At 43.8% G+C, this 19471-nt stretch overlaps 2 long non-coding RNA genes across 2 annotated transcripts in view; one reads left to right on the top strand and one right to left on the bottom strand.

Annotated features, from left to right (window-relative positions):
- LOC142765465 (uncharacterized) overlaps positions 1-12555 on the bottom strand; it is a 99861-nt gene extending 87306 nt beyond the window's left edge. Inside the window, exon 1 of the long non-coding RNA XR_012884264.1 lies at positions 11949-12555. This is a non-coding gene — a long non-coding RNA (uncharacterized LOC142765465). The remainder of the gene's footprint in view (positions 1-11948) is intronic.
- On the top strand, positions 1488-7861 carry LOC142765464 (uncharacterized). The gene is made up of 3 exons (XR_012884263.1): positions 1488-1636; positions 2257-2295; positions 6862-7861. It is a non-coding gene; the product is annotated as an uncharacterized LOC142765464 (long non-coding RNA).
- Positions 12556-19471: the final 6916 nt, after the last annotated feature.

Genomic DNA, 19471 nt, shown 5'->3' with positions numbered 1-19471 from the left:
TAATTCCTATGACTATACCCGTATTCAATCATTTTGCGACCCTGAGAAAGCCTTCTTTCACAGTGAAAGAAACGGCGCAAGTAGCATGCAGATGCCTCCTTTCTACAATGTTTGCATAATGTTGCGTCAATTTTTTGAAAAACGCTGTATAGCAAACCAGTCAGAAATTGCATGGGACTCGGGATTCGATATCAAAAGTTGGAACAGTCCCGCCAAATCCTGCAGGGCTGGTAACCTTAAGCCTGGCCCGCGCATCTTGTAAGCGAGGCTATACGCCGTTGCGTGGACAATGTCAACAGAACTGAAGCCAATCAATGCGTTGAAGTGAATCAATTGCGGACTTTAACACTGTTTACATGATCATTTCATGGTACTGTCGTTGCGCCCATCCTACAGACCTACGTACGCTGAAATGAACATGAAAAACACTGTGCCGATTCCCCAGCAGCTTTGCTCTGCGCGGTGACACTATTTTAAAAACACACACCCACGCAGTAAAAACGCAAGAGCCACTTTTTCCTGGAGCTACGTATTCGCTGGGCCTTCCTGCGGGCTACAATTCATGTGTAGGTGGAGGGGGGGGGGGTGGACTGTCAGACAAAAAATCACAGTGATTGTTGATTTTTCGAGTTTTTCAGGTTACTTGATCTATTTAACGTCTTGGTAAAGAATTTATATATTCATTGTTAGTACAATCATAACATTGTAACTGATAACCGATTAAATATCAATGCTTAGCCAAACTCATGTGAAAATACAGGATAGACGTATCCTTCCTTTCGTTTACGTTGATATCACTGTTTTTCAAATCGTTCTGTAATTGTTTCTCAACAAAAAAAAATCGGCTGAGCCTTATAGATGCGCGCGACACATCCTTCGCGGGTTTAGGACAATGACGAAATATATACGCAGAATAACAAAATGCCAAAACTTCTCGCTTTTTGACAGGCTGTTGCCTTTCAAATTTTTCGAAAATGTCTTTCAACTGTCCTCGTTAAGTAGTAACACATATCATTTATGTTTTGTGCTTATATTCGAAGGATTCACGTTTAAAAGCAGGAATAACTGTATTTACAAAGCCAAATTTCACTACCCTATATACAAAGCACCTGCTTGTACCAGTGTTCTTTTTTTAACCTAAACTAAGCTATACAACTAGGAACGCAAAGCTTGAGTATGTTGCACACAAATGAAAGCTATTTCTATACATTAGTGCTGTCTTGTCATCGGTGAACTGCAAAGGTCTCTCAAAATTGCGAGTGAAATATTTGACAAAGTATGCAAAAACTTGCAGCGATCAAATCTGCTACAACTTGACGTCAATCACAGGTTATAAATACATGTAACAATCCTCGAGCATTCCTTCAATATGGTATGATAAACTGCGTGATGTCTGTTTTGCTGACGCATTGAAAGAATCGTAAAAAAAACGAAGTCATTTATGACACTTTCAACTTTAGCATGTCAGAATATAAGGTCGGCTCATTGGCTTGGGCCCGTGTTTAGAAGTCAAAGACTGAAAGAAAAATCATGGCACTCAGCACCACACTGCTTGTTATGTCCCTCTCTGTTATCTTCATTTTTCTGCAAGGAACGCGCGCATCAAAAGTTGTGGAAGAAAGGAGAGATACTTTAGGTAGGAAAATTCCTCCACAATCTTTCTGTATGGACGAAATGTTTGACGGTGTCAGTATATTTGTTTACGAGACTTATCTGGCGCATTATATTATGTTGCCATCGCTAATGTGTTTGGGTTATGCACTTACAGCAATATTATTTCTATTGTCGCTTTAAGCTATACTTAAACGACAAAATAGAAAAAAATGAGCTATCAATATTATCTGCCACTGCGCACACTAAATTCATTCGTCCTAGCTAAGGAAAACATCTGACAAAAATGCTCGGCTAAAAAAACTGTCCATATAGTGATAGGATTTCATGAAGTTGCGTGGTTTTAGAGTCGCCGTTGATTGCCTTTTGTTCCGCAGCTGGAGGGTCAGACGTTGTTACGTGTATAGTTATGCTTAACAGAGTTTGTCAACAATATGTGTAGGTAATATTTTTTCATGTGACCTAGTGTGAGAGTTGAAACTGGCAGTGGGTAAATGCTGAAAGAGAGTCGCACAACTCTTGAAGGCACGGGTGGTCTCTAACAATATACTGTGTAACAATGTACATTATTGTAATCCCCTGAAATAAAACAATTTATAGACGGTTCGCTGATGCAAGCTTTGTATTGCTTTTCTCTACTTGCAGTGTGCAACAAAAACGAGGGAACGTGTCGGACTCCAGATCGTATGTATTCGTTTTTATTTTCGTTCGCACTATTCACACTGTGTGCTTCATCGCTAGAAACACATAGTTATCCATCGAATATCATAGCAATGCAGCACCTTTTCATGACACAAGTTTTCACTGACCCAATACAGTTCGAAAAATTTATATCTCATGCAGTGCTGAATAATGGCACACCTCTGTAAGAAATATTTTATTTTTAATGGAAAGAATATTCAGAAATTCACTTGAACAGTTTTTATGGAAGCGAGGTTATATCAGTCATTCCGGATTTCGCCTTTGATAATATCAGGTTTTACTAGTAAAACAAAACACCACTGTATACTGTGTGCTGCCCAATGCTCAGCTCGCGTGTATTATGTCTCTATAAACGGAGCATCCGAATGAGTACCAGCCACACGTAGGCTACAGTGCCTCACACTTTGCAACATTACCCATCAATATGCTAAACTGGCCTGCATCATATAGCTAATTCATTTATATGTGGGGTTTAACGGCCCAAACCCACCTTATATTAGGAGAGACGCCATGGTGCAGGACTCTGAAAGTTCGATCACTTCGGGTTCTTCAACGTGCACCCAAATCTGAGCACATGGGCTTACAGCTTTTCCGCCTCAATAAAAAATACAGCTGCCGCAGCCGGTATCCATCATATAGCTAATGCTAGAGTACGTAAAGCAACCTAAATCACCCGCTTCTCGCAACATAACAATTTACACTGCATCCTTGGGCCATAGATTACTCAGCGTCCGGCTCCAACCAGTTGTGAGAAGCAGTCTCAGAATTTGTGCTTCAAGTGGTTAGGCATAAGGATTGCCTAAAGAGAGAATCCAAGCTGGACCTTTTCCACGGCGCCAAACCGAACGCTCAACTGCGTTTCTTTGCGTCCCGATAAGGCGGTAACACTAATACGTGTTAGACAAGGCTCAAAATTCACGCGTACATGGCCTGCAAAGCTAAAGAAGAGAAACACAATGAACGTTACTATCAAATGATGTCGGAGGGGTCGCTCCTTCAAAGTTTCTGCAGGTGAAAGATTTCATTTAAGACTCTCTTAGCGACAGTCGTTGTTACCTTCTAAGTGACAATAAACTAAGGATAACTCATCCACTTCTAATTCAGCCATTAGCCTATGAATTAGGCTCAGAAAAGCCCTGCGATACGTAGGAAGAATTCCCGGTGTCCAGCTAGAGCAGAAACTTTCAGAATGTTTGGCAGTCACCACATTTGGTAGTTTGGACGCTATAATAGAATCAGCTCATACAGGGCCGCGTATTTCGCAGGGTGCGTGACGGTTAATCATTACACCGCAAGATTAGATATCGGACGTGGTGGCTTCACTCACCAAAATCCAAAAGTTTTGAACCCATTGTGCCAAGATTTAGGTCAGTGCTAAAAGCTGCCAGTAGTCAAAATTACTGAGGCCTTTCCACACTTGTTTCATATTAGAATCGTGGTTTCAAGACATATCATCATCATCATCATCTTCATCATCATCATCATCAGCCTGACTACAGTCACTGCAGAAAAAAGGCCTCTTCTATGTTCACCAATTCACCCGGTCCTGTGCTTGCTGCTACCAATTTATACCAGCAAGCTTCTAATCTCATCTGCCCGCCTTACCTTCTGTCTCCCTCTAACTCGCTTGCCTTCTAAGGGAATCCAGTTAGTTACCCTTAATGACCAGTGGTTATCCTGTCTACGCGCTACATGCCCGGCCCATGCCCATTTTCTCTTCTTGATTTCAACTATATCATTCATCCGTTTGTTCCTTAATCCACTCTGCTCTCTTCTTGTCTTTTAAGGTCACACCTACCAATTTTCTTTCCATTGCTCACTGCGTCGTCCTCAATTTAAGCTGAACACTCTTTGTAAGTCTCCAGGTTTCTGCTCCGTATCTAAGTACCGCCAAGATACTGCTGTTATACACCTTCCTCTTGAGGGATAGTGCTAATCTCCCTGTCATAATTTCAGAGTGCTTGCCAAATGTGCTTCACCTCAATCTTATTCTTCTTGTTACTTCAATCTCGTGGTTCGGTTCCACAGTTATTACCTGCCCTAAGAAGACATAGTATTTTACAATTTGAAGTGCACTATTACCTATTTCGAAGCGCTGCTCTTTTCCGAGGTTGTTGTACATTACTTTCGTTTTCTTCAGAATACCTTTAGGACCCACCTTTCTGCTTTCCTTGTCTAACTCCGTAATCATGAGTTGTGATTTGTCCCCTGAGTTACTCATGAATGCAATGTCATCGGCGAAGCGCTGGTTACTAACGTACTCTCCATTAACTATTATCCCTGTTACCATTCTAGGCTTCTAAAAACCTCCTGTGAGCACGCGGTAAATAGCATTGGGGAGATTGTGTCCCCCTGTTTTACACCCTTCTTGATTGGTATTCTGTTGCTTTTTTTTTTTGAAGCACAATGGTAGCAGTTGATCTCCTGTAGATTTCTTCCAGGATGTTTATATATACTTTATCGACACCCTCGCCCTGCCGTGGTGGTCTAGTGGCTAAGGTACTCGGCTGCTGACCCGCAGGTCCCGGGTTCACATCCCGGCTGCGGCGGCTGCATTTCCGATGGAGGCGGAAATGTTGTAGGCCCGTGTACTCAGATTTGGGTGCACGTTAAAGAACCCCAGGTGGTAAAATTTCCGGAGCCCTCCACTACGGCGTCTCTCATAATCATATGGTGGTTTTGGGACGTTAAACTCCACAAATCAATCAATTATCGACACCCTGATTCCACAGTTTCTGCATTGCGAGTGATGGTCCTACTGAATCAAACGCTATCTCGTAATCTATAAAGGCTATGTATAGTGGATGGTTATACATAGCCTTCATGGATTACGAGAAGGCGTTTGATTCAGTAGAAATTAATTCAGTAGATTCGAAACGTGTAGCACAAACTATATGTATTCCAACATCAACTAATACAAATGATAACAGCCTTTAAACCAATGAACGAGGCTTCTGAAAAAAAAAGTCGTATGCAATAGCCTGTAGCTCGCGATGATGATGAGGACAAAGGAAGTGGAGTGTGTGTCTAAGATGAAACTGTTCATTCAGTCGAACTTTGGCCGGTAAAAGGAAAGGCAGATTACAGTGGTACACAGTGACACTGATAGCCGTACAGAGCAGCGGTTTTTCATCGAATGGTAATGATTGGAGTGCGCCGCCTTATATACATCACACACTGAATTTCCCAGTCAGAAAACTGATCATCGCGACAGCTCTGAAATAAGCTCGAGTGTTCGCATCTTGCGCGCAATCTTATGTCGAATTCTAATGGTAGATCTAGATCAAACCTTTCTGCAATCACAATCCAATGACAGATTGGAAGCGTAAATTGTGTATTCTAATGGCAGATTGAGAGCAACCACAGATAATGAATTGCTCCTTGGAACAAGATTTCTTGCTTTACCGAAATAAGTGTATTTGAGCGGATGTTTACGTGACGTATTCTATACGCCTGACGTTCATCCGGTCACGGTCTAATGTTTACAGCCGCGGAAAGCCGGGGACGGCACGCTTCAGCCACCTTGCTATAGATTTCAGCGCACCAACTGCTCGCGTTGAGCGCCGCGCGCCTCAGTCGCATATTTTGCGAGAACAATTCCACTGGGATCTGCGTGCTCCGTTCGCGTTGTGGCCTAGCACTCACAATCTGTCATTGAAATTCAGCATTAAAAAACGATCTACTAGAATCATGAAGTTTCTCGAACATTGAAGGCGGAGTTTGCGCCGAGCATCGCTGACAGTGTAGGCGTAAATCAAGTGCAGGAAAAGCAAAATAAAAAACGTGCGTGGCAATGCCACCCTCTGAAAAAACATCGCCTGATGCTCAAAACAGAGCAAAGTGGGGATGCATGCAGAAATAAATAACAACCACAAATCAAGAAAGGACAATGAAAATAAACAAAGGCGATAAATCGCAATAATATAGCAAGAAGTACAGTCCGTAACTCTTGAGGTAGAGTCCCCAGACCCACAGTGTACGCCGGGCAAACTCGGTGGAGTGGCTGCGCAGATTTTGGGGGTTGGTATGGCGGCGACTAGGCGAAGCTAAACCTTGGTGGTGCACAGCTGAAGCTTCGTATGTGCAAGCGAGAACGTGAAGCGTTTTTTTTTTTTGTGGACGCCTTACGTTTGGATTTGAGTTTAAGCAAGTGCACTCTTATAATAAACAATAGAAATTTATCAAATTATTTGAATGAAGAAAAGAAATATTGACATTGTGTTGCGATAGATAATCAGCATTGTCGAGGTACCAATGGGCATCTGCTCTATTGACAAGTATTTTTTCTGCGTTTTTGGCAGACTGGATTGCCCAGAATTTCACCATATAGATATGTGCGCCAGAAAAAGCGTATGGAGCCGCTGTCCACAGAAGACTTGGTTCTCGGGTTTCACGAATGATTCTTGCTTTCGAACTCAATGCTGCACGCAATCCATGTCCGACCTATGCTTTTGATAAGTTACTGCTGATGAAAACGTATCTTCATTGCTGTGCAATATTATACACAGCATTTCATAATTATATCTTCGCATTGTATGGATTTTGCAGGCTGCGGGTGCCCGCCGTTCGCACCCAAGGGACCGTGGTCTGGACTCCATTATTCCTACCGCGCCCGGGGCCACCGGTGCCGCCGAGGCGCTTTTACCGAGAGCTGCAACTCGTTTCCATCAGAAGTTGCTTGCCATTCAGCATGCTTACGCCCGTGGGGTTTTTGGGGTTAGACGAGTAACTCATTCAAGTTTGCAGAATGATATCCTGCATTAAAGCCTTCATGTAAAATCTTCTGAATTGGCTGTCAGCATTCGCAACATATGCTAAATGGCTGCTAAACTGTGCATAACTCTGCATGTTGGGCATGTACAATATACCATGTGGCCTCAACACCATTGAAAAAATACTTCTAGAGCAATATGCGTGACGCATGGTTAACTATCCTCAGGTAGACTGCAGGTTCAAAATTCAGTGGGATGCAGTTTTGCGGTAACGTGTTTTCCGATGCTCAGAATGCTGTAAAACGCAAAAAAACTGCGTGATATCTATCTATCTAACTTGACTCGACGCCGCCTCATCAAAGATATTACATTTCCTATTTTCATACCTAATAAGGTACCTAATGGCACACTATCATCGATATTATCCCCATTTGAATAAAACTTACTGATGGTCAAAGTATTTCATAATTGGTAGGTAACTAAGGCTGCACCCTTACAACACAAGCACACGCCGACAAGGACGAGCGCAAGCTTATACTATTTCTATGTTTCATCGTAGTCCATATATACGCCCATCAATTAACTGGTATCAACAACAATCCCAATGACAGTCTGTGTAAATTATAACACCCTATGCAACAACCTCATTTTACTTTACAATAAACAAACTGAAGATTTGCTAGTGCAGGCGATACGTCTTGCCGAGGTATAAATTGCTTATAACACGTTCGTGGCCCTCTTATTATGGCCTCTGCACAAAATTCTGCGTTGCCTTGGAAATTCAGAGTAGGCAGGCAATGACGGAAGTTTGCAGCTGGAGAAGTTGAGTAGAGGTAGAGCTGCGAAGTATCGCAATACTTGAGTATCGCGAGACGATTTCAGCGCTACTTTTGAGTATCTGAATTTCTGCAATGAGACACATTGAAAAACGTATGTGCATCTGAGTAGTGAAACACAATTACGATTAATTGAATTGAATTGAATTGAAATTTATTCCGCAACAACAAAATACATGTTACGAGGAGGGCAGGTAAAAGCTGTGAGAACAGCTTGAGAAGCCCTGACCCCCTAGTACACAGGGTAGCACAGAAAGACGTGCGGCTAAGGACAACCAAAATAAAAGTGTTTCACAATGTGCACTAAAAAAAGAAACAATGAAAGATTACAATGAAAGATCACCGAGGTAGTCGCTAGATCACATTATTATATAAACACTAATCGCAATTTTTTTGGTGATATGCTAGATATATCAATGTTATGTTCCCTAATTATGCGGTTTAGAAGTGTAGGCAGTTGAAACTTTAACATTTGATTTCCGTATTTCGTTCTACATTTTGATATGTGCCACACTTCAGGTTGACGTACATTATAAGCAGGAAAATTTTTCTCTAACCTGGCTATTCTAGCAATCGTATCATTATTTTTCAATAAACCGAACTTATATAAACGGCTTAGTTTATAATCATATATTGATGCAACCTGAATGATGTAGTGTTTTTTAAACAATTCTGCTGTGTGGCTGCGATGTGGTAATTTAGAGGCAAGACGCAAAGCTTTCTTTTGCAAGATGGTAAGTTTGCAAACGTTTACAGTTGTCGTTGTGGACCATACAAGAAAGGCATAATTCAATAATGAAGAAAACAACGAGTTATATATGAGCATGTTTACAGAAACAGGAAAATAGTAGCAATGACGGCGCATGACGCCGATTATACGAGATAGTTTAGTAATAATATGGTTCACGTGATCATCCCATGTCATGTTTTGTGAAAAATACACGCCTAATGATTTAAAACTTTTGACGACTTCAATTTCTAAATTATTTAACGAAATGATGGGAAACTGAACTTGTGTGTGGCGGGGGTGAAATAAAACAGCTTTTGTTTTTTTATGTTTAGTTTTAGAGAGTTTTCTTGGGCCCATGTGTTAATTTTAGACAGTGCGTTATTCGCTCGGCTACCTAGATCGCTGCTACATCTGCTTGAAAAAAACAAACTTGTGTCGTCAGCATATATAATGTAATGGGCAGATTCATCAATACGAACTATCTCATTAACGTAAAGTATAAAGAGAAACGGTCCCAAAATGCTTCCCTGCGGGACGCCTGTTTTAATGGATTTTGTTGCGGAATGTTTGCCTTGAATTACGACGAATTGAGTTCGGTGTTGCAAGTATGAAGTGATTAATTTGTGTGCAACGCCTCTTATACCGTAATGGTCCAACTTTTGTAGGAGAATTTTATGATTAATGAGGTCAAAGGCTTTTGAGAAATCAAGAAAAAGACCGAGTACCATATTTCGGGATTCAAAATTCTCTAGAATGTATTCTTTTTGTGCCAGTAGCTCGAGCTCAGTAGATTTATTTTTCCGGAAGCCATACTGCGCTGAAGTAATCAAGTTGAACTTGTCAGTAAAAGAGTTCAAACGTTTCAAAATTATTTTTTCCAGACCCTTAGAGAATACAGGTAGAATCGATATAGGGCGGTAGTTGGACATGTCATTTCTGGGACCCTTTTTATAGATAACTGTCACTTTTGCTATCTGCATGTTTCGCGGGAAATGTCCTGTGGACAAACATATGTTAAAAATGTAGGCAAGACAGGGTGCTAGTATGTCAATAACATACTTAACAGGTTTCATCTGAATATTGTCCGCGTCAGTGGCTTTGCTATTACTGAGTGTCAAAAATGTCGCTACTAATTCACTCTCTGAGATTGGCTCTAGAAATATTGTTTGGTTATTTCGAATATTCATATATTTTAAAGAAGTACTACTGGTTGTAGGGCCGCCAACTGACAAAAAGAAGTCGTTAAATGCATCAGCTAAGTCAGGCCCTTGAATTTCTGTACCATCTTTCACAATTTTGGTTAATTCCTCCGGTGGATTATTAAGCGTACTGTTAATTGCCTTCCAAACGTTTTCTGTACGCCCTTGCGTTGAGTTAAACAGGTTCGAATAATATAGTTTCTTTTCATCACGAAGGCGTTTGGTGACAAAGTTTCGGTGCTTTTTAAATGCTTTGAGGGCTTCAGGGGACTTACTCACAATAAATGCCTTGAACAATTGGTCCCGCTTTCTTATGAGCTTAAGGCATTCTTTATTTACCCAAGGTTTCCGACTTTTTTTAAATGTTTTAAATGACTTTAGGGGAAAACATTGAAGGTATATTTCGGTGAACTTGTTCAGAAATAAATCGTATGCCAAATTGGCGGCACTCGCTGCGAACACATTGCTCCAGTCGGTTCTGCCTAAGCGCTCTCTAAAGAGGGTTAGTGTTTCAGGATTTATAAGTCTATAGGAAAATTCTGCACGCACTTGTTTGGGTACGTTATTGAGTTGGTTAACAAACATAAATATAGGCATGTGGTCACTAATATTGTGAATCAAAGTGCCAGCCGTAACAAGGGAAGTATCAAAGTTTGTTATAAAAAGATCTAAGAGTGTTGATGACTGTGAAGTGATTCGCGTAGGAGCCGTTATAACATTTTGACAATAATGCGAGCTTAACATTGATTCAAGTTCTAATTTAACACTGCTCTCAGCTAACATGTTGATGTTGAGGTCACCACCTAAAATCAAGGCATATTTTTTTTCACTCACAAATTCTAACAGTGAGTCTAAAAAAGAAAAAAACAAACGGACATTATTTGATGGAGGGCGGTAACATACACAAAACACTGATGTACCACATCTAACAGTGAGTATTTCATATAGAGGAGAAATGCAGGAGAATTCAGACATCAATTCACAGTCTATTTTACTTGAGATTAGCATAGCTACGCCACCACCCCTTTTGCCTGTGCGGTTCATGTAGTATGATTTATAAGTTGGAAACGTAAATACATCATCTTCCGAAGCAAACCACGTTTCCGAAAACATCACAACGTCAAAATTTACTTGTGCTTCACTAAAAAAATATTCGAGCTCATCCTGTTTATTCCTTCCCGATCTAAGGTTGAAATGAACGCAACTGAGGCTTTTTTCACAACAAGTGTCATACAAGTTTTTAAGATTAATAAGGTCTATAGGTGCGGTTAAGGGAAACATGTTAAGGCGAGTATCAAAAGAATATCAGGAAGTAAACAATGCAATGCGGGGTAACAGTATCACAGCTTATCAAGGTCACCCAAACGATGAATGACAACCGCGCTATCACCCTCTCTTTTCCTAACGAGAATCTTGCCGTTGCAGTGCCATGAAAAACGATAGCCATTGTTCTGTGCCCAGTCTTTTGCGTTGCGCAGCAGCTCTCTGTTTTGCTGGGTCATGTTTTCAGTGATCGAAACATTCGAAGCATCTCTTAGGGCTTTCCGCCTTCCTAGCCACTTATCACGAATTGATTGCTGGGCAAATCGAACTATAATTCCGGGTGTTTTGTTTGGCTTTGCCGGAAGTCTGTGGATAGCGGCGATGTCATTCCCAGTCAGCTCTGGCAGGTTAGCAATCTTGGCCACATCATTCAACTTACACAGCAAATTCTCGTCTGGCGTAACCCGGATGCCGTGAACTTCTATGTTTAGTCTCCGACTACGAAACTCGAGATCATTCACCGTAGCTTTCAGTTGTTGAATATCACTTGAGGTGCAGTCCGCCTCTAATTTCCCAACGCGTCTGTTTAAACTACTAATGTCCTTTTCCTGCTTAGCTTGACAGTTCAAGATGTCATCGTACTTTTGTGACAACAGCTGGATTGAGACCTTAATCTCACCAACCTGAGCCGGCAGCCCTGCTAAAGCATCAAGCCTCCTAGTTATATCTGCCAGGCAAATGGTTAACTCAGAGTCCATGCTAGTTTTCTCCCCACTTTTCGCTTTAGATGAACGGCAAGCAGCACATCGCCATGCCCTGCGACCGCTCTCTCCTTTAGTCTTAAATGTCGTCTCCGACCAGCCAGAACAACTGCCAACATGGTAAGAGGACTCACATTCGTTGCACTTCAGGACACGCCCATCACAGGGGAGGGGCTCATCACAAGACTGGCACGTGCTTGTCATGGTACGTTGTCCAGGCATTCACAGTAGCACTCAGTTCGCACTCAATTCGGGAGCATTCAATTAGGAAAAAGGCACATTATGCACAGAGAACTCAGCAAAGCACTGAAACACGGTGGCAACGGCGGTGGCGGTAAGGCGGTATTGAGAAATAAGCGAATTTACCAACCTGGGTAAGCAAAAAGAGCTGATTAGGCGAACGTCCTTTCACCGCCGCCGCCGCCACCCGTGTGTCCAGGTACGATGTCGACGCCGGAAACACGTAAACACTTCCGCAGGCTCAGTGACGTCAAGATGTGATTCCGTAGCCACGGCAACCGTTTTCAGGTAGTCTGGGTAAGCAAAAAGAGCTGATTAGGCGAACGTCCTTTCACCGCCGCCGCCGCCACCCGTGTGTCCAGGTACGATGTCGACGCCGGAAACACGTAAACACTTCCGCAGGCTCAGTGACGTCAAGATGTGATTCCGTAGCCACGGCAACCGTTTTCAGGTAGTCTGGGTAAGCAAAAAGAGCTGATTAGGCGAACGTCCTTTCACCGCCGCCGCCGCCACCCGTGTGGCGGCGGCGGCGGTGATTAATAGATTCTATCACGATACCTTCAGGACACGGACATCTCGTTAAAAATTTGCTAGGAACGAGGTGAAGTGCGTCAGAAAAGGGGCAATAGCGGTTTTCTTGTGGGCCATCAGAAGCGAAGAAGCGCTGTCGGACGGCGATAGAAAGGACGCCGATGGTTTGCCTCCGTAGAGCAGAATGCCCCATGAAGTACTGCACGCGACGACGCTGACTGCAGAATCACGGATAAACTGTCGACTGCCGACGAATTCCGATCTTTCCCAAGCCCAGTGATTTTTAGGGTAGCGAACCAGTACTTCGTCCAAGCAGCGTGGATGCGTCCTGGATACAGACGCTGTGAAACGCTTTACGTGCGTTCGTTCTTAAGGCAGCAGCGATTTCAGGAGCGCATCGCGAAGTCACTCTGGAAGTTACTCTGAGATGACATTTCATGTCGTGCCTTCAGCCATCATTCAGCGTTTCTGAGTGTGTTCTTGTTTTAATGTGAAGCGTTTTTCTGAGAACTTCGGTGACATTGAGCGTATCTATCTATCTATCTATCTATCTATCTATCTATCTATCTATCTATCTATCTATCTATCTATCTATCTATCTATCTATCTAGCCACCTACGACTTTAAGCTCTCCTGGTCTTTTCGATAATGGTGTCGATACTAAACTTGGTCCGGCGTTACATGACCGTATGACGAGCATAAGTGACTACACTCTAAGTAAAAAACGGCCGAAATGTTTGAAACGGCTGTTTTTAGTCTTTCAGACCAACTGTCACTCCCCGAAAGAATCAAGCGGAACAAGATGGCCGACGTGCTCGAAAACGGAGGAGCAGCTGTATTAGTCCTAAGTTTCTAAGGGAGCAACGGAAGGAGGAACAGCTCTAGATGCTCTCTTCACACAACGGTTACTCCCCTGAAGGACACTGCACAAAAATATGCATGCCACCCACACTGATATTCATGGGCCACATTGATATTTGTTCTATGTGCCAAACTTCAACAAACGAAAACAGTGATTTATTTTAGCACCCACAGATAATAAAATAGCAGCGCTGGCTGAACGCACAAAGCCTGAAAACACAGCTACCACTAGTGCTTAACACACGCAGCAGCAGCGTGGAGAGTTGGCACGTCAAAGCGGAGCAAACGCCGAAACGCGTGCAAAAAAAAAGATGGACGAAAAAATTTTATTGGGGTCCTCAAGGATTTCACCCCTGTTTTATAGGGGTAGGAACGCGGGCCGCTCCCACGTTGGGACGGGGAGGTCCAGCCTCACCGCCGCATCATGGGCCATCTGGACAGCCTTCAGTTGTGTGAGAACCGGACTCATGAGCATTAAATCAAAAGAGTTCTAAAAAATTCTTCATTTTTCTTTGTAAAGAAGGGCACCTTCTGAGCAAGCGATTCAAATCGCAGCGATTCTGGCAGTCCGGACGAAGTTGTGAAGTATCGGAGTAATGCCTATAGGTTACGAGGCTAGGGTATGTTTCCGTCTGAAGCATGCGAAGAGAGATTGCCTGTGGCCTAGACAACTTTTCGTGTGGCAATGAAAAGGACCTACGGCCTAATTATTAATGCTTCGTGATCTCGTTGAACAAGTCAAAATGTTAATAAAATTAAGGCTTGGGGCTGACTCTTCTGTCTGAGAAGCACAAGTCCCGGCAAGGTAAGTGAAGCCTCGCGCCTTGGAGTGGGATAGCTCGTTGACATTGGGAAGGCCTCCTACCTTCAAGCCAAGGTGAGCAGGAAACCAAATAATAGTGTGGTGGGTGAGTTCCTTGTGAGCGAGAGTTCTCAAAACTTCCCTGCACATGGACCCTAAGGCGAAGGCCCTAGCAGTGGATTTAGAGTTCGTATAAATATCAGTCCTTTGTGGATCAAGGAGTGCTAGTGCAATGGCCATCTGTTCTGCTTTGTAAGAAGAAGTGGTTCAAACCGACGCCGAGGATAAAATTTGACCCTTAGTATCTATGGATACTACTACTAAGCGAGCGGAAACGCCATACTGGGCGGCATCAACAAAGCAAGAAACGGACGAGTGTTTGTGAGCTTGAGCTAAAAAAGAGGAGGCTTGAGCGACACGCCGGCCCGCGTTGTACTGTGGATGCATATTTCTTGGAAGGGGGCACACTTTGATGTGAGAGCGTATATAAATATCGAGTGGCATATTTTGCACTTCCAACGTCAGGGGGTTGACTCCACCCTATTGGAAAAATTTCCATGGTGGATACTGGAAAACATGGTGGGCGTAGTGGAAATAATAGTGGGCGTAGTGGAAATAATAGTGGGCATGGTGGAAATAATAGTGGGCATGGTGGAAATTATGATGGCTATGGTGGGACGTAGTGGAAAATATGGTGGTTATGCCGGGACATACTGGGTGGTATGGTGTACAGATTATGGGTAAAGTGGAAATGATGGTGGAAAGCAGAGGCTAGATAGTGGGCAATAATGGGACACTCTGCCCACCATTGCGATAATGCTGGGAAGCCCTAAGCATATGGTGGGTGGTGCTTATTATGGTGGGCTACATGGTGTACCAAGCTGAGAAACTCTTCCCACCATTGCGATAATGCTGGGAAGCACTAAGCAGATGATGGGTGCTGCTTGTTATGGTGGGCCACATGGTGTACCAAGCTGAGAAGCTCTGCCCACCATCGCGATAATGCTGGGAAGCAGTAAGCAGATGATGGGTAGGCTTATAATGGCGGGCAAATTATATAGTGTACCAAGCTGGGATCTGTACACTACATGTTCTACCATCATGATTTCCACCAAAGGTTAGGCCTACTGACCGAGCCCGTACAATTGTGTTATCCGTGCTTCCGGGTTTCAGAATACACGATTACGACGATTAAGTATGACAATACAGCGCAGCCATATGGCATCAATTAACCTAAATGAAGCATTTTTCATTGTGTATGCTGTTCGCTCAAGAAGCAACAAACATCGATGCGACGCGATTAAAGCACTCCCAGAGAACGTAATTTAGTGTCTTCTCACCGACAGCCGCCGGTCGCACTCGCCGGCACTTCTCTAGCTTTTGTACGAGAACTCAGACGTGGCAATTCGTGTGCTTGGTGAACCATTATGATGGCGTAATGTTTCCGGTACACTGCATTCGTTTTGGCCAAGCCGTTATGTAGTTGTTGCTTTAGCGAAAGAGCAACAGCATTGCGCTGGCGCGACCGCCCTCTACATTGCGCGAAAAGCATCCCAATACTCACTCAAATAAATTAGGCGGGCGTATCTATGAAATGAGCCTAGAAGCGTCATAAAGCGTGAGCAGATGTCGCCCTTTAGAACGAGCGCGAAACGGATATTACACTTGGCAGACCCCGCCGGTAAACTGTTGCTGCTCCCCAGTCCACTTGGTTTTTTTTCCCTTCAAGTTGTGAATTGTAAAAAAAAAATAGCACTAGTGCCAATAACATAGTGGCAATCGTTACAGGGCGCAGTTGCTTGTGTTTAATAAATGTGCTATTTTTAGTAGCAGGTGTAGATCTTGTCTATGTTGTGTACACGACAAACATAACTTAAGTTGAGCCTCAAGTTTGTACGCCAACTAAGTATTTAACACGCAACCACCGTCATGTTGGTGTGGCGCAGTGGTTAGCGTCTTCGAATGGGAATCCGCAGGTTGCACGTTCGATCCTCCGTGGCGCCTAGTTTTTTTTTTTACGGGACGGGTGTTTTTTATACCGTTTTTATAGAATTCTTTTTTATTTTTTGTGGCAGCTCGTCACGGTGATTCTGACGTCATTTTGCGCTCAAGTGTTGCCGGCACTGCAGCACCCACCATGCGCCATGGTGGGTGTTTCCCACCATTCACCCACTACATTAATCCACTATAATGGTGGGTGGTGGTTTCCACCATGCCCACCATTCGTTTTTTTCCGATAGGGCAGTGTCAACTAAAATCTTTCTCCCCGCTGGTGTGATCGAAAGCCTGCAACCTGTGCCGTTTGTTGAGCCTCGATAACTTCTTCAAGTGTGTTGTGGACTCCAAGTTTCATAAGGTTCTCAGTGCTTGTGTGCACAGGAATGCCAAGAACTTTCTTGATCATTTTCCTTATGAGGATGTTCAATTTATTTCATTCATGGAGTTGCCACCTGTCCATAGATGCGGCATAGCTTATGTGGCTCATGAAGAATGCATGGAACAGTCTGCGGAGGTTCTGCTCTCGAAGACCACCCCGACTGTTGGAAATGCGTGAGATTATTTGGATGACCCCTTCCGCCTTAGAAGTCAGACGGTCGATTGTGCGGCCGTTCTGTCCATTAGCCTCGATAATCATGCCCAGAGCGCGTATGAAGTTCACCCTTAAAATACGCTGGCCCCGATGCCGTGTGCAGCCTAATGTCGATGGCGGCCAGTGGTTGCCAGTTTTTGGGTTTGGGTCCCCGTCTCGTGGGCCGATATGAGAAAAGTTCGGACTTTGCTGGCGAGAGCTTGAGGCCCATTTTGTTTACGTAGACTTCAACACAGTCTACAGCCTCTTGAAAAGAGCTCTTTACAGCCCTCTGAACCACCGACACTTCATATGGTGATGTCGTCCGCGTAGATGGCGAACTTGATGCCTTCTTGGTTTGACAGCTTGGCAGCAAGGCCGCACATTGCAATAATAAACAGCAGTGGGGAGATGACGTAGCCCTGCGGGGTGTCGAAGGAACCGAGATTGTAGGGCTCAGACTTGATATTCTCAAGCTGTATTGTGGTTTTTCTATTCCTGAGAAACGAGCTGGTGAACTTGTGAAAGTTGGCTCCTAAGTTGAGAGAAGAGATGGAGGCAAGTATGTGGGTGTGCGAGACATTGTCAATGGCCTTTTCAAGATCCTGACCGAGAATAGCTCTAACGTCTTTTGTCTCTTGATTTATGATGTGCTGCTTAAGAAATCATGACGTCCTAAGTAGATCGGTGTAGTCTAAAACCTACCATGTTGTACTAGAACAGGTTAGTCTTCTCTATGTGCTTTGATGTTCAATCGTTGATGACATGCTCGGCGACCTTAATTGTCTCTGCAGGACGTCAGTGAAATGGGTTGTAAGTTTCTAAAACTGGGACTCCGGCCAGGTTTAGGTATGAGAATAACCGGCGCCCTTTTCCAGTGCTCAGGGAAAGTCCCCGTCTCCCAAATACGATTGATTTCTTTGGTGAGGTAGGTGACAGAGTCATAGTCTAAATCGCGTAGTATCTTCTTTGTAATGCCATCCAGGCCAGGGCTGGAGTTACCATTAGGATTGTTTAAGATGGTCTGGACCTCTGCTTCCTGGAAGGGCTTGTCCAATTCGAAGGCTGGTGATCCCGTGTATTGCGCGTAGCCAGGAGGAGGCCGGGTTGTTTACAATGGGAGGTGTCTCTGTGCCAGACACTTCGTTATTTCTGTGTCCGATTTAACCTTACTTTCTTAGTGCAGTATTCGGTCTACCAAGCGCGTCTGGTTGGATTTAGATTTGGTCTCCTGCAGCAGGTGTTTTAGGAGGTTCTATTTTCCCCCAACGTTCATCTGACTATCCACCTTCTTGCGAATCTTGTCCCAATGCTGTTTTTTCAGCGTCTGACTATAAGTCGTTATTTCCTGGTCAAGACTTGCGATGCATTTTCGCTCTTCAATTCATACGGTGTGCTTTCCACGTGGCTTGGAGGGCGCTTTTAGCCTCAAGAAGGTGAGCAAGCGTGCTATCCATTTTATTGACCGGAAGATCAGTCTCTATCATTTTGGTGGCCGACTTGACGTCTTTGACTAGCTAAGACAGCCACTTGTCGAAATTCGGGGAGTCATTATTCTCCTCTGCTCTCTCCACTCTGATCTTACAGAAGAGGTCACAATCTGTGAATTTGAAAGCTTAAGGGGCCTTGCTTGAATTTGTAATTTTGTGTGCAGAATACAATGGTAGCTGTCCAAGTTTTCTCCCAAGTTTAACCATGATACCTCCCCCGTGGTTGCGACAAAGGTGAGGTCTGGGGTAGTATCCTTGGAGCAAGAATTTCCAGTGCGGGCAGGAAACGTGGGGTCAGTAACCAAAGTAAGATTCAGATTCGATACCGCTTGCCAGAGCTCGGCTCTCTTGGCAGTGGTGCGAAGGTAGCCCCAAGCTTGATGGGGTGCGTTGAAATCTCCCGCTATAACTATGGGTGCGTCCACTTTCCTAGCGATCGTAACGGTTTTCGATAACAATGAGGTGAAGCAATGGTGCCTACCTTTTGGAGAGCTATATATGTCAAGTATGAAAATACTATTTTTAAGGTTGCTAGCAGGTATGATTTATAAAAGAGAGTGTTCAATCTTGCTATTTGCCATGTGCGAATTGTGCTCAATGTAAGTGTACTTTTTCGACACAAACGTGCAGATACCACGGCCATCTGGAGGTTTCGTGATGTGATGGGTGTAGCCTGGCAGGCTCATTGTTTCCCTAAGCGTCTCCTCTAACATAACAACTTGTGGTCCAAATGGCTGGTATTTAATATATTGCTGGAGAGCTGCCTTCTTTGATTGGAAGCCCCAGCAGTTCCACTGCCAAATTACGGAATTGTTAAGGTGTCCCGCCATTGTTGAAACCCTCAAATCCTCTATTCTGAGAGACCCTACGGGTTGCCACATTGTGCACGATCCTGACCTTAGTTATTACTTGAGCCGGAGTAGCTTCGGCAGATTGTAAAGCTTTACCTTGGTCAGTCTCAATCTTTGTGACTCTGCTGTCCAATACCGCAAGCGACTCGACAACCGCACTGAGAGCATTTTTGATATCATTCAAAGTATCCTTGACCTCTGTTTTGAAATCTCTGTCCTCGTTATTGGCCGGTTGTTTTAGCGCTCTCATTTTGTTGGTTATGCCCCTGGCTGGATATCCATGGGTACCTCATAGTGACTCGCATCCGATGTG

Source organism: Rhipicephalus microplus, chromosome 6 (assembly GCF_043290135.1).
Source record: "Rhipicephalus microplus isolate Deutch F79 chromosome 6, USDA_Rmic, whole genome shotgun sequence".
In the NCBI taxonomy this organism is placed as follows: domain Eukaryota; kingdom Metazoa; phylum Arthropoda; class Arachnida; order Ixodida; family Ixodidae; genus Rhipicephalus; species Rhipicephalus microplus.
The sequence above is the reverse complement of the archived record's forward strand: the minus strand, read 5'-3'. Positions and strand labels throughout refer to the sequence as shown.